Source organism: Lepeophtheirus salmonis, chromosome 7 (assembly GCF_016086655.4).
Source record: "Lepeophtheirus salmonis chromosome 7, UVic_Lsal_1.4, whole genome shotgun sequence".
NCBI lineage: Eukaryota > Metazoa > Arthropoda > Copepoda > Siphonostomatoida > Caligidae > Lepeophtheirus > Lepeophtheirus salmonis.
Genome location: NC_052137.2, coordinates 13,947,235 through 13,963,566, shown reverse-complemented (window position 1 = coordinate 13,963,566; position 16,332 = coordinate 13,947,235). Strand labels below are relative to the sequence as shown.

General features: G+C 26.8%; 1 protein-coding gene across 1 annotated transcript in view; it reads right to left on the bottom strand.

The window, feature by feature from the left end:
* Positions 1-14,393, bottom strand: part of LOC121122155 (G-protein coupled receptor dmsr-1) — a 34,705-nt gene extending 20,312 nt beyond the window's left edge. Inside the window, exon 1 of the mRNA XM_040717160.2 lies at positions 14,246-14,393. The gene's annotated coding sequence lies outside the window, so the exon portion shown is untranslated. The remainder of the gene's footprint in view (positions 1-14,245) is intronic.
* Positions 14,394-16,332: the final 1,939 nt, after the last annotated feature.

Below are 16,332 nucleotides of genomic sequence, written 5' to 3'. Positions count from 1 at the left end.
CCGTCTTTTATGAGCGCACACGAATGTTCAATCAGGTATTACAATTGAATTTATCTAGGAAAGGATGTTCACTACTCAGAAATTAAATAAAAATGGCAACTGCTAAAGAAAAGAAAATTCCTTCTGTATACTACCAATTACAAATTAACAGATCAGCTAAAAAACCCACCAGATTTACATCATTGGGAATGAATAATCTTTTACTTTCTTTATTTCAAAGCAGTTTTTATGTAAGCTAAAAGAGCATATCTTTATTTAAACGAAGTTTTCAAGATTTTTTTAATGCCAATTTAGTGGTATTTTTTCATTGCAAAAGATATCATTTATGTATTTTTAATGATCAAATATACCCATTTAATAGATGTGTTCTTTATGATAATTAAACAAAGAATAATAAAGCTTTAAAAAACTTTTTTCACATTACTAAGTTAATACGTCAATGAACCTTGCTATTTGTAATTGTAAATTAAGTGGTTTTTTTTTTTAAAATTAGTTCAATCACTCTTCAAGCTAAATAATTAAAAATAAACATAGCTATTAAGTATTACAAATGTATAAATTTTTGTATAATTATTAAATATATGTCAAAAATGCAAGTACATCCATTTTATAATAAATTAACTTTCCAAAAACTTAAAAAAAAAGATGATATACTTCATTGTCGGGGGAAAAAAATAATAATCAGAAGAAAAAAAAACATTTTATTAACTTTACAATAAGGAATACATTTCTAACAAAGGATTGCAATGTTAAATTCTGGATATTTATTGTCTCAAGTGTCATGAAAAGACGCTATAACATAATAATATTGTAATTTTATATACTATCAATAAACCTTGATAGCTAAATATATGAAAAAAGCAACAAATCTTAAATAACTTTTGAAATATTATCTTTTTATGCTGCTTTTAATTATTATTACAAAGTCTAATGTCTTCACTTTGTGACAAACTATGAACTTTATATGAACGTCTGACTTTGATGACACAATAAAAAACTTAAAAATTTACATTAGTTAAAAATAAATTAAAGAAATTACCCGGTAGCTTTTATAATCATGTCGATGTTCTTCTATGAATGCTGCAAAAATTAAATAAAAATGGCGAAAGACTTTTCACAAGATGACAAAAGGCTAAAATAATATTTTTTCCTCTGTATATTTAATCAAAAGTATTGTATATGAACATTGAACAAACTCTCTACCTGATAAAAAAGAAATTCAAAATAAAAATATTTTGTGTTATATTGTAATCAAGAGCTCCATTTCAAAAATAATTGGTTAATATATAAAATTCATAGTATTTTATACGTTAGATTTATATGAAATTAAATTTTCCAAATTGTTCCATTTTATGTGTCTTTTATCTTTGAAATATTGATTGAATAATAATAAACATAATCAAAAAAAAGGCTATGAATTTCATCATTGTAATCAAAAATGATAACTATAGTAGACTTCTAAATAAAAGGTCAATTTTTCTTGATTTATTGTACTTAAAGTCCCTTTTATCTGATTAAAGAAATATACAAAAATAATTTAATCTATTTTTTTTAAACAGAAAATGTGTATCAGCCAACTATAATTTATCCTTGTTCTTTTATTAAGATCTTTTATGGCAAAAGCCATAATAAATCATATAAACGTTGTAAAAAATATTTTTCTTAAAAATATTATGTAGGCTACAATACCATAAATTTCAGGGTAAAAAGGTCATTTTCATGTTTCTCAAGGTTCAAGCAATAAAAAAACACCATTTCAATCTAAGAGCACAAAAATCTAACATTTTGTTGACTAATGTTACCAAATTTTAATGTTAGTATTAATTTTCTCAGTTTTATAACTTAGGAATTTGTCTCATAATTGTTTTTAGTAATTAATTAACCCTGATACAGTTGAAATATGATTGAAACACAATTTAAAATATGCAACAAGAAATAATAATCAAATTGGAAACCTTTTTGTTAACTCGGTAAACAACCCATGATACCCAGAAATAATCTGTATCAGAGACATTGTTTTAATGATATATTTTTTTAAAGCGGCCTAATTTTGATATTTTATAATTATAAATGATAGAAGAAAAACTACAAGAATGTATTACCCTACCATCAAACACTGTATGAAGGGATGAAGATAAAAAAAGATTTATCTTAATTTCGCCAAGTTGGTCTGATCTAGGCAGAAAAATACAATGTATTATGAAAAACCTTTTTAAATTTAATTTAATTGTAAAACTTTACTTAATTGAAATATCCAACATCTAAAAGTGCATGCAACATAATGTTTGTTTTTGAGCTAATTTTATATCCTTTCAAGTTAATTTGAGAGAATCAAATCTTTTTGAAGTAAATGAAAACTTCACAAACTACTTTTCAAGGAGAAGTTCTCTTAATGTTTACATGTACATTCTATACTTGATGACATTTTTTTTTTTTAATTGAATACATTAGGATTTTCCAAACTGTACATCAAGTAATACTTTCTTTTTTCCCTGTTTCTTTGACCCTTCTGGCGTATGAAAGAAAGATCTAGGTTCATCATAATTTGTAGCTATTTCCATTCTATGTCATTTTTTACCACTGAGGCTACCTATAAAGATGGGCTTAATAAAAGTGTATAATATATTTACAGTTTCTGTATCTTGTTCTGGAGTCACGATATTTCAGTTGAAATGCTGAAGGAAGATGGACACTATTATTTAGTCTCTTATACAATATTCATCCTTCACTCAAAATATATATTTATGTAAATATATTCAATAGAATTCAATAAATATGATGAACAAACGCCTTTCTTTACTTAAAAACAAACTGTAGTTATTTTTTGTGAATAAAATACGTAGAACTTGGTAAACAAACAACCACATAGAAACCTACTTTCATGTTTGTCTTTCCTCCCTTAGCTCTTACGCCTCATTCATTATTCATTACATGATGATGATAACATCTCTAAATGTCTGGTTACTTATAAATGTGAGTTTTTATAGGGCTACTGTCATTACTACTACTGCTGCATACATACACCATAAATAATATTGTATTAAATGGAAGAAAAAAAAGCCAGTGCCATTTTAATGCGTTTTGCAAAATTGTATATAAAACAAATTATGATTATATATCCTTAATTTTCTCTTGAAAACATCACGTCCACTACCAAGGCATTTTTCCAAGACCCTTCCTTAGTACCAACTATGAATTTTAATTATTTACATCATTCTATGTATACAATAAGAAACTGACAGAGGCCCAAAAAAGTACCTAATTACTAATGCCAAGACTTGTTCTCACAGAGATTCGGGGTGAAGTAATTTTTGTAGACCAATTTGGATCCAGACTTTGGTCCAGACCGAACTTTTCTTTGGAACCAATTTGGACCAAATTTTCCTTTGATATCGATCTAGACCCAACCGCTTTAAATAACTAAATTATGTGTAGCTTAACAAGAGCTTATTCAAACTCAACCAATACAAGTTCAGACACTCAAAAATATAGCTGGCGACAAAATAAGATGCCAATTTTTATTGTTAGTTAGAGAAGGCCGTGTTAAGTATGCAAAATATTATTAAATTTTTGTTTTGAATTTTTGATGAGATAATATGGAGTAAATTGTTATATTTTTATTTTTATTAGTGTCTTCGTTGTAGAAAATTACACTGCTTAATATTAGTTTTGAACTATTAATAAACTTCAGTAAAACTATGATTAAAACAGGGTTTTATTATGCAACAACAAACAATAATAAAAATCAAGAATAAAGAAACCAAAGATATTTAGAAAAAAAGTATATGAGAGAAACTGCTGTAACCAACTTTTTTGTGTTCCTTGCTATGATATTCTTAAGGGAACCAATAACTGAGAAAATGCTAAAACAATATCAAATTGTTACCCTAAAAATTTGAAAATTTAAAATCGCATCATACTTAATTTCCTTTTATTAAACCATTTGTAATTTTTTACAATAAATACTAATTTTTGCATTTTGAGGGCAATTATGTATATGGAGCTAATAAAAAAATATTGATTTAATACATGGATATTGATCAAACCTTTGTCAAAAATGATTATTTATTCATGAAATGTTGGAAAATTATTTTACTAATATTGAAATACTATTTATTAGACTGAAATTTAAATTAATTAATACATTTTCCCTAAAACTATAAATGAGTGTTTATAAATAAATTGCTCAGGAAATATAATTATTGTTAAATAGAAAAACTATATTTTGTATTGTAAAATACACTAATATATTTTCTGTACAGTCCAATTATAGGAAAGTAAAAGCGAGATTTTCATGTAAATATTTGGACAGCAATAAAATGAACAAAAAAATATTAATTATTTTTTCTATAATTATGTGGATTAGAGGAGTAAAAATTTGAAAATAATTAAAGATTATTTTTTAATAATACCTTTAAAATAAAAAAAAGGGTAAAGCTTCAATAATTATTTACATCTATAACCTCCAAAATTGGGATAAGGGAATGTCTGGGATAAATTAGATTAACATTCCTAGGACTATCAAATAAAAGAAGGCTTAAAAAATCATCAATACTGTTCCCTCAAATTGTTCTCAGAGGAGAAAATGAATCAGCTTAAACCAGAAGGAGTTGTGTTTTTTGCTATGAATATTTTCAGAATACCAATCCCTGGGAAGTTTCCTTAAATAGTAAAATAAAGTTTATAAATATCTAATGCATTCAATGTTTAAGTAAACCATTTTTCATTTTCTGCTTTGGAAACAGCCCTTTCAGTAAATTCAATTGGAAAAATTATCTTAAGAGTTGATAGAAACATATTGTTATGTTACGTTTAACGGAGAAAAAAGCAAATTTAACTTATGCATCGAGGGAAACTTGCACTTGTCTTAAAATTGTCAAAAAAGATACATGAAAATAAAATCACTTTCATTAATTTAAAAGTAATAAGGCTTTTTTCAAAAATAAGTTATAGCTTTAAGTAAGTCATATGGAACAATCAGTAAATGCATTGTCACTCACATAGCATTGACGTGGTAGCAAAAAGTGTCAGATACTCATTTTTTAATGTAATGCAATTATTGTAATTGTATATAAGTAAAAACTGTACTCATACATATAATATAATGAGTAATTAATTAAATATACATTCACATTTTGCTAAGAAGCATGCATCTGTGATAATGATTATAGTCATTATTTTTAAAAGATATTCAATGAAATATTTATTCATATAATATTTATAAAAAGTAATATGAAGAATAATTTTATTTAATTTACTATGTTATTAACATTATCACCTATTATTTACGTTGAAGAACGTATTCCATAAATATTGACTCTTAAAGATATACAGTTAGTAATTAAGTTTTAATAACCAAATATATTACTAAGGTATATCAGGACTACTGGTTGGAAAATCAAATTTGATAGGGTCCTTAATTTTTTTTAAAGTGACGCTTCAAATAAAAATCGAGGTTGCCGTAGCTCATAGACAACGTGCTCAGGAGAAGTTATTCTCTTGAATTCAATGTGCGTTCGTGCCCACATACTTTATGTATATGGATTTCACCAAGAGATTCCTAGTTCAGATGGAGTAAATGTAATACTATAATATTTACTTATATTTAAAAAGTGTAACTCCATCTAACCAATTAAAGGAACATGAAATAAAATAAAATAGAGATTAGTGTGTTATACAATAGTTTTACTTATGTTATTTAGCTGTACATGTAAACAAACAGAAACAAATCATATACGAAACGGCGAAACTAGAGGGGAAACGGCAACAGTTATCAACTCTCCTGGATGCTGGGATGAAGCAATAAGAGTTATAAGACCATATTGACGTTAGTCAAAGCACTGTGGAACATGTGTCAAGGTCGAATAGAGACAGAGTAAGCCTCGAGAACTAGTTATAATTAAAGAAAAATCTCTTTGTTCTAAGGTAAGACTTTATAAAGGAGTTTTTGAAGAGTATAATGGCACACGCAGCGGGCAAAAGTACAGAGTATCCTGACCAACTCTTTCTCAAAGTTTTGGTCGAAAGACTACTGGGCTCCATCATCATAAGATCTTAATCTGTTGGACTATTCCTGATGGGACTTTATGGATAGCAAAGGTCAATACCAATCCTTACTCAAATTTGGCGTCACTGAAGATGACCATCGACGAGGAGTAGGATGAGTATCCGTAGAATAGATAGTGGATGCATTATTTATATTCTCATTGCATCATTTCCAGAATTTTAAAAATGTGTTTCCTAGGATCACGATGAAGGAAAATTTGTCAGGAAAAGAAGAACACTTTTTTTTACTCCTTGAAGTTTAGCATTAACCACTTGATTAGTAATTAGCAAATGAAAATTTATAAAAAAGCATTACTTTTGAAGTAGAAATCAATTGTTTCATGTCTCTTTAATGAACAAATGTCAAAAATAAATGTATATGTATACTGCTTATAAGAAAGTAGATTCACAAATTAATTACATTCTAAATTTATGAGAGTAAATAAAGTTTGTATAATAAGTATTGTACATTGAGTACGTAACACTCATACCATGGTATTAATTGAAGTTCATACCATGCATAAAAGAAATATATCATTTATTCGTGTACCTATGTACGAGTATATACCAATTCATATGACTTCCAAAAGAATATAATAAATTTGTACAATTTGTCCAAATGGCCTAGGAATTGCTTTTGAAGTCCATATACATTAAATATAATTCCTTTTCTTGGAATAACCAAGTATGTAACATACGTAGTGATTCAAATCTTGGGATTTTTTTGTGGATCCTTTTTTTTTAGTAATTTTTTTTAGTTTAATTTGGTAATCTGAAGAATGAACTTTCCTAAATAGATCCAATTATATTTAAGACCTGATTAAACATTCTTCTGTGCTCATAATAAACGGAGAGTAACCCTGAAGATTTGTGTATGTCTTTGTTGGACTCAGAGAAGAATTGGGGATCAATATTGGAGTAATTATTGCCAATGTTTTTCTTTATTTCCTATTCCACCTATTCCCTTGTCAGAGCTGATCTCCTCCGAAACATTTCTCGAATTGTCAGGGTTGCCATGTTAATTTTCAGTTTCTTTTCTTTAACATGCCCATGATATATAGGATTTTCATCTCTGAACATACGAACATTGAGTTCAAGAGAATAATTTATCCGAGCGCGTTGTCTATTGAGCTACGTCGTTCCATATATTTTTATTTTACTATACATTAAAAAAAACTACTCCAAGAGTAGGCATGAATTCATCATTCGAAAAGAATACATAAAAATGTATTAAAAAATGAACTATCGCAACAACACTTTTTGCCTCTTCTAATCTTAAAACTGAAATTAACTAAAAATAAATTTTGTTTACGTTTTTCCTAACCTGATACTGGGTGTGCAAACTAATCATGATTTCATTTGGGTGAACTATGTTGGGCAAACGTGGGCACTTATGCAACTGATATTTTTTTATTAAATGGTTTATTAAACTTGCACAAGTTGAAAAATAATGGAAATAATTGACGAATTCGTTATCGCAAATATATGGAAATCGTACAAACCCCTCCTTGGAATATGTACTGGGAGCGACAATATAACAATTTATCTAACTCAGGGACTCAGTAAGACGTTCTTTACCCCTCCTCCTGAAACTGAAAAAAAGACAAGTGAGACGCCGAATACGAACTAACCCTTTTTCTTTCTTTATGGTGACTATAATTGAAAATGTAATATAAATCAACCTTTTTTTTACTTTTTGTACAATTTCGCATTTTTTGATATATTTGAGTCTATTATAGGCTTTGTACTCAATTTTGTGGGATAGCTTAGGATACTAAAGTATTTTACCTAGGGATGAGTTTGGTATATTTTTTGGTGAACGGGTAATAGTGGATAATGAATCTTTGGACCCGAGTAAACCCGTGTAATAATTTGAGTACTTAAAAGAGTTTCATTGATACTCGAGTATTTTTTATTACTCGTGGGTTATCAATGAGAAAGTATTATATTATTTATCTTGTTATATATTTTATAGCTATTTAATCATAAATAAACAATAATACAAAATAATTATGCTTAATGAAGTAGTCTCTTCGCATTTGTGCTTTGTCTTGTCAATGTTACAATTGAGTTAACTTTATTCCTAAGGTAATCCAATGCAGTATTATTCTTCATCCTCTCTTAAGATTACAAATTAAGAGAATGGGCAAAGCATCCGAGATGCTTGATACTGGTTTTTTGAACAGCCTGAATCATAACATGTGCATCGTTGGTTGTAATAGCAACAAATTTTTCCTTTATGGATAGCTTGTGGATAGTATTTTCAATTAAAGATTTAATATTAGGTACATTATGGGAGGTCATAAATGAATGGCAAGCAAGGTATCTCTGCTAAAGACAATAACAACTTTGTTTTGGGGTTTGCATACGATAGATGTAATGTTCGATCAAAATAATATAGACGGTATTTTTACAGAAAGAATACATGTTGATCGTAAATACATATGCAAGGAAGAAACCCCTAACTTTTTGGAAATTGGCATGTAAATCTAATTTTTTGTAACCCATTTTAGCTCATAACTAATATTATTGTAGATAACTGTTGTATGAACTAAATATATTGTACACATATGTACAATATACTCTCCTGTAAAAACATGATATTTTAATGAAAATCAATTCAATTTTTTTGAAAGTAGATTAATATTCCAGGATATCTTGAAATTGATATTGCATGAACAATTTTCCTTTTTTTTAAATCACTGAAAGAAAATGTTTAAGCTGCCATAAAATTATTTTTGTTTCAATATACTTAGAAATATAAATTTCATTACGTTTTTTAATATATTATTTTTGGGGGAAATTAGTTACTTTTGTTTAAAAGGTAATTTTTGTTATTAAATACAATGAAGTCAAATTGACTTTTTGAAAAAAAAACTAGTTTTCTACATCGTAGACAAAATCTGTCAGTAGTATTTTTTATGTGTTATCTACTATCTATTCAAACATGTATAACAACTATGCAAGCACTGTATATGTACATCCTATTGATATAAAAGTTCCCTTTTTACAACAACACCATTTTCGAATTAATAATAATAATAATAATAAAGTTATTATTCTTAATGTTTGTATAAATATTTACATTTTAATTTTGTTTTAAATTACATTTTAAAACTTTCCTTTTTTCCTTTCTTGAAAATAGACATAAAAATTATTTTTTTTCTACTTCCTTCAAAACTGTTTTTAGATTATATTTTAGATTAATTTATGATATTTCGTATCAAACCAAAATTTTTTTGATGATTAACTTTTCAGACTTAGAACAATTGATTACCTTCATTAAAAAAAGGAATTGAAAAAATATCCTTGTAGTTTTCCGACTAAATTCCAAATTTCTTAAAAACATCGATGTTAAAAAATTAAAAGAGTATGCCATAATTCATATCCTAAAATTAAATTAAACATGGGCAGTTAATTGCAAAATATCAATCCCGTCCTTCTACAATATATATTTTTTTAATGAAAAAAAGATGGTTTGATACAAATATCATATGGATTTCTTTAAAACAGTCTAATAAATGTTCCTTCAACTCTCAAAATTCTAAAATATATACATCAATTAATGTTTAACAGCTTTCAAAGTTTTGGGAAGGATTTCAATGGAAAAACCATTTTTTATAAACGTGCACATATTTGCATAAGTAAAATAACTAAATAAATAATTTCTTTTAAGAATAAACTACCTATACTGATAAACAGTTAATTATTATGTCCACCAAAGGTTAGTAATTTTTTTATAACTAATAATCTAATTTAACCTTCAAATAACTATAAAATATATTTTTGACTACTCGAATATTCCTATACAAATCGAATAAATATCATTTACATATGTAAAAAAAATGTTTTTTCCGCTATTCATTAAATTTTTAATCTCAATTACTGATCTTGAATATTGAACTACATTTTACATTAAGGAATGAAAAATATTTATCCATAAAAAACCCATTTTGATACCAAAATGGTATCTCTAATTTCTATATTAAGGAAGTTATGACAAATTTATCATCCAAATTTCAGCCTTTTTCGTACTGAACAAAACAAAACAACTTTCTTAAACATTATGAGAATTGAATGAAATTTTCAGGGTGCAAAAGGTGATCAATTTAAATGCCTGCAATTAATTTTATAATATGAAATTCGAGTATCTTAATATTTTTTCACTCTCTCCAGACAATAAATGATAATTATTGAAAAATAAATAAATAGAGTTTACAAATTATGGCAAAGTACTTTTATATTGCGCAGTAATAAAGATTGAAGGTGCCAATGTCGGGTTAATATTTGTAATTTTACTGGATCCATTACACTTAATTTATGATTTTAAAGACCACCTTGAGATGATTTATTTTCCAGCAAATTTTAACGATTAAACAAAACACGGATTTAAAAAATATAAAACTTGGTAAAAGATTTAAAACTTATCTACATTAAATACAAATGACGTCAAATGGATTTCTTCAACTTAAGTAATAAAAATCCAGCCTTTCTATATGGATTTTCACAACACTTTTAGACTTCCGCATACACCTCCTTCAATTTTTTTTTCTCCGTAAATCGGCATTTTGTAACATACCATTACAATGCAACTGAATGAATGGTTTGGATCGAACTTTTTTGAGCTCTCATATACCTGGTCAAGTTCTGATTGACACTCCTCTATCCCAAGGGGGTCGCGGAGTAGTCTGGTGATTATTGCAAAGTATTCCAGAATGAATCATCATCAAATATTATTTTTTTTATGCAAAATGGAATTCGGCAAAATAGCTTTCCGCAAAGTGTCTTGGATCCAATAAATATAACTATGCTATGAAAAGAAAGGCAGCCTATGTTTCGAGGGAAATATTGAACAAAAAAGTTTACATAAGACTATCACATAATGAATGAGAAACCTCAATTGAATGTTGAGGCTATATAAATACAAAAACATTGACTAATTAGTATTAATTAGTATCGTGTGACATTTTGGAAATATTTTATATATACTTATTGCATGTTACTACGGAAGGAAGAGTAATTCATTATTCAATATACTCGTAGGTATGATTTTGTTTATTAAATATTTGATTTATCTAGAATATATAAGTAATTCAATTGAACCAATTTCTGAGTGAAGTAATGCTGTGATTATGCTCATCTGAAGTTGGTCTTTATTCCCATAATTTTTTGATGTTTTATTCAAAGTGTCAATTACTCTTCTTTTATAAATGGAGTTATTGACATGTGTATATTTATGATGGACCACTTATTATACGCATACATATGTATATGATGACTCAAACCTTATTTTTATTATTAATGGTAGAAGTTGGAGTAATATAATTATTCTACCAAAAAAAGTTCCATTGTATTACTTTTAATTGAGAATAGAGTATTACTAATACTCTATATATAATGGTAATTACTGTACGCATATAAAACACATGCAACAATAATACGCTCCCCCCAACCAATATTACTATTTACTTCTTTCGATAATGCAATAATGAAATATGACATCTAATTAGATGCATTGGAAATATTAATTAGTACACGTACACATGCATGTACGTTTTTCTTTTCTTCAAAAATGAAGGACTCTGTCCGTGGATGCATTGTTTGAATATAAAAACCCTACTTCAAATACTGATTTATTTGTTATTTTTTATATTTTTTGTACAAATTGTTTTTCCCTGTCATTTTTAAAGCCTAGGTAGGGCTTAGACCCATTCTACCTACACAACAAAGATGAATATATTTAGAATGAACGGGTCTCGAAAATTCTATAATTTGGTATTACCGTTGTCATGATACCAATAATTTTCGGGAGTAAAATGTACATCAATACTTTTCTGTCTAAAAATATAAAACAAAAAAGTAATTTAGGGAAATTCACATGCACTTACAGGGGGGAAAGCAAAAGATTTTTGCTTGGGATGTGGAGAAAAAAATTAGCTTAGAAATTTGAGAAGTTGTTTTTTTAATTATAAAATACCATTTATAATTTAAAAACATTTTCGCCCAAAGTTAGAAGGTGGCATACAAAATGCTCATTTTTTTTTTTAGTATAACGTAGTGCCACTGCATGTCCTGGTGGCAATACAAATTTACTCTAGCGCCCTTGCACTAAACCCATGATTATATCAAACAAATTGCCTGTCAGATAACCTTAAAAAAATATTTTCAATCCGATATTTTACAAATGATTTGATGTACCTGTATCACTGAAAGCATTCACTTTATTTTGTCACTTTGGTTTGTTTTATTTGCCAACATATTTATATACTGGCAAATAAGGAATCTAATCTATTACTCCATAGGTTCTAGGAATTGTTTTTGAAGTCCATATACATTACGTAAACTTCCTTTTCTAGGAAACTCATATTTTCCAATGAGCTATGTCATTTCATTTTGCAATATTACTTAAAAAATTATTTTTTTATAGAGCAATTTTTAGGGAAGGAAAATTTGACAAGCCCTGGTAATGAATAAATTGGATCTTGGATTTTATATATAATGCTAAGTGTAATGACCGAGGGAGCCAAAATTTGTATCTCACTCTTTGTAAGAAGTGCATTTATCATAACAGATACATTCAATCATTCATCGAAGTGTGAGTAATTTTCGTTTTAAGCACTACCGTGTTACAAAAAAATTGAAAAATAAAATATTTTCAATGCCCTCCTTTTTTCTGATTAAATAATATAAAATATATAATTTCTAAGAATTTTCTCCGATACCTATACGATACAGATTTTGAATATTTTACCCAATATATTGGCTTTCCCATTTCGATCCAATATATTAGGTTACGTCTATCCAGTACCACTATATTGAACAACACTACTCTGCATATTTTATAAGGTTAACAAAAGTAAATCAGTTTTATCATATCATTTTAATTTGATTACTGAAGTCTTATTCCTGCTGAACACTAAATATACTTTTATAATCAAGAATATTTTCAAAAGATTTACAATCATTCTTATAGACAACAAGGATATTTGATCCATAAATTGTACTTCTAAAAAGAGTATACAACCATTTTGTGTTAGAATGATAAATTTATTGATATTTTACCTTAAGGCATTGAATCCCCTATTTACCCTATTAGAAGCCCTATAAATTTTAAAAAAAAGTATACTAGGTGATTAGTTTTGAAACTAACTAACCATACATAATAAATTAATTAAAAGATTCATACTAATTACTTATTCGAAAAGATTTACAATAATTTAATTATTTATATCGATCTTTGGAATTGTGAATTCATGTATGAATGGGTTTTGATTCATTAATATCTATTAAATATTATGGGACTTTTATCAATATGTATTTTTATAAAATCCATTGGAATTTAGATAACTTACAAACGAGACTGACAAAATATGAATTTTTAGTCGTTTCATCTTGTGTAGAAAGGAAATAAATTTTTGTATGAAGGCATTGTCGCATATTGTGTTCATTTGAACAATGTCATTTGATTACACTTTAATCAGTATTATATAATAACTTACTTCTTAACTTGAATGCATAAAGTACTATCATATTATCCATTCTTTCAAAAGTATCTGAGATTAGTGTTGTGTCAGTTCTTAATTACTTGGTCTTAGGACCAGTTCTATTATTCCTTGCGATCGGTCTTCGAAATGTTATTACAAAAACTGATTAAAAAAAAGTTGATTAACGTCATCAACGACCGAACTTTATAATTTTTAGGACTGATATATGCAGGACTGAACTGAACTGTAGTATTCAGTTCTAAATATGGAACGACACAACAAAATCTGTGATTTATAATAGTATAATCCATTGTTTATGTCGAATTTTCTTATGCTTTTTTTAAAGATAGAAAATGACTTATTTTGTACAGTAAGTTGAACGTTAATTACAAATCTAGACCAAAAACACTAAATTTCTTTTGGAATAGTCTTTTACGAAATTGTGTAAAATTTAGGTTGCCTTGGGTGAAGTACATTTTCGTAGTTATTATTTCATGTATTTAAAATTTATTTGTGTGATGAAATGAAGAGAGCTTAGTTTTTGAATAAAGAACGTCCATTTTTAGAAAAAAATATATTTTCTCCCGTATAAAAAAAATAGAAAAAAAAATTATTTCAAAAACCTTAAATGGTTCACAAACAAATATGCACATATTTATTCCTCTATCTTTATGTATCTGTATATAAAAAGCTGTAATACACGTATAAATGCTTACCATAATTGAGTCAGTTTCCTTGGCTATCACTTTATTTATTGTATTATTTGTATAAATATGAGTTATATGCAAAGGAGTAAAATGACCACGTTTTGATGAAGTTTGTTTATTGACTTGACTGTAACTATCAACACATTTGAACAGATTGATGAACAGAGAAGAGAAACGGTTTAGAGACTTTTCTTTTTCTTTCTATTTCACGACGTTGGCGCAGCCTACTATAATAATATTTTTGTCTTTCTTTCTATCTCTTTTTCTTTCATACTTAATTTCTAGTCGTATGGTAGGATATGTACTATTTTTTGGCAAGTACCAATACTACAAAAACGATACTTTATATCAAAAGCAAATTTTAACAGTACAACAATTAATTTGATTTGCCAATATTAATCGTTATTTCATTTAATTGATTACTTGTCCATGCTTTCTATCTTCAATTTTATAATGTTTATTTATATATTTGGTTATTTAGAAGTCTGTTTGTTTCAGTTCCAATCATATTATGACAAAAATATTGAATAAGTAAAAGTTAAGAAAAAAGTTGGAGAAGATATGTTTTAGTTTATAAATTAAATATTAATATAAATTAATTATTAATTATATTAGGGTGTTTCTTATCTTTTATTTTGCTGAAATGTCCGGATCGCCAGGTAAAAATTTGTTCCTTTTGATAAAAAAAAAAATACAATTAGGAAAGTTTCAGCAAAATTGAAAAATATTTAAAGGGAGCTCAATGACCTAAAAGTTTTGAAAATTGCCAATTTCTTTATAAAAGTGACTTTGATCTCGATTATTGGGAAAACAATAAGCGATACAGCTGCTTTTTATTTTTAGAATTTTTTTCAAGATAATATAATTTAATCTAGAAAAATAGTGATGACGTTTCGACTAAAATGATTAATAATGTGAATTTTAATACAAAATATTTGAAGCGAAAGATAAAATATATATAATATGTTTGGCTCAATGTTCGTATATTTTTCTTTTTGTTTCACTACATTACATGAAGATTTTCCATTTTATATTTTTATTTTGATGAATAGTTAAAATCCTAGAGTGGAAATTAATTATTTTTGAATAAAAAAGATATAAATTGTTTATTGTATGTCCAATGGAACTATGTTAAGAAATAGCTCAACAACTTTAAGAATTGATAATTTATAAAAAAAAGACTTTATGCTCAACTATCATCAATATTTTTTTGTTTTGTTTTGTGCAATACATATTTTATTAGTTAATAACTTTCTGAATATAACATAATATATATCATAGAATTAATAATTTATAATGTATGAAGGTTATTATACAATATACATATTAAAATATTGTATCTTTTTTTTCCTGACCTATATATCTAAAATACTAAGGTAGCCTAGATCAAAGAGATCAATATATATAGATATTGTACTCTTTTGCCTAAATAAATATTTTTTTTTTTTAGTCTGGGGACATCTTTTGATGCTCTGCGACTACTTTTACTAGGAGTTGAAGCTGTGATTCGTCATTTTTTATTGATCCACTATATTATTTAATGAGTACCATTCTTGGTTGTGCTTCGTCATTGATAACTTCAAAAAAATAAGTTATTATATGGGATTTCTTATAATTATAGTTAATTGGCCATAATTTTGGATAGACATTGAAACTCTCTTAGGGAGTTTCAGCATCTGAATGATAATTTTTTTATAGAAAAATGTACTTTTGAATTTTTGTCTTGCCTTTCCTTATTTTTCAATTCAAATAATATGTTTCTTTCTTTTTGGATGGTAAATTGACTTGACAATCAAATAGAGACAGATAAATACACAAAATGCTAAGACATTTTATTGATTTCTGAAGAACTATTTAGTGATTTCATCTAATTCAAATAATTAAATGGAGTATCTGACGCTATAGGAACGGAGATCCATGCTTTCTAATATTTTTGCATGATAAAGATACAAATTTTCTGAATCTTCGTTCCTTTTTAGAAATTAATTTCAACTACTACTTTAATAAACAAATTTTTAAATTATACGACACTCTAGTCAACCAAAGAGAATAAATTTAATTCTGTACTATGTATTAATACCAATAAATATTATTTG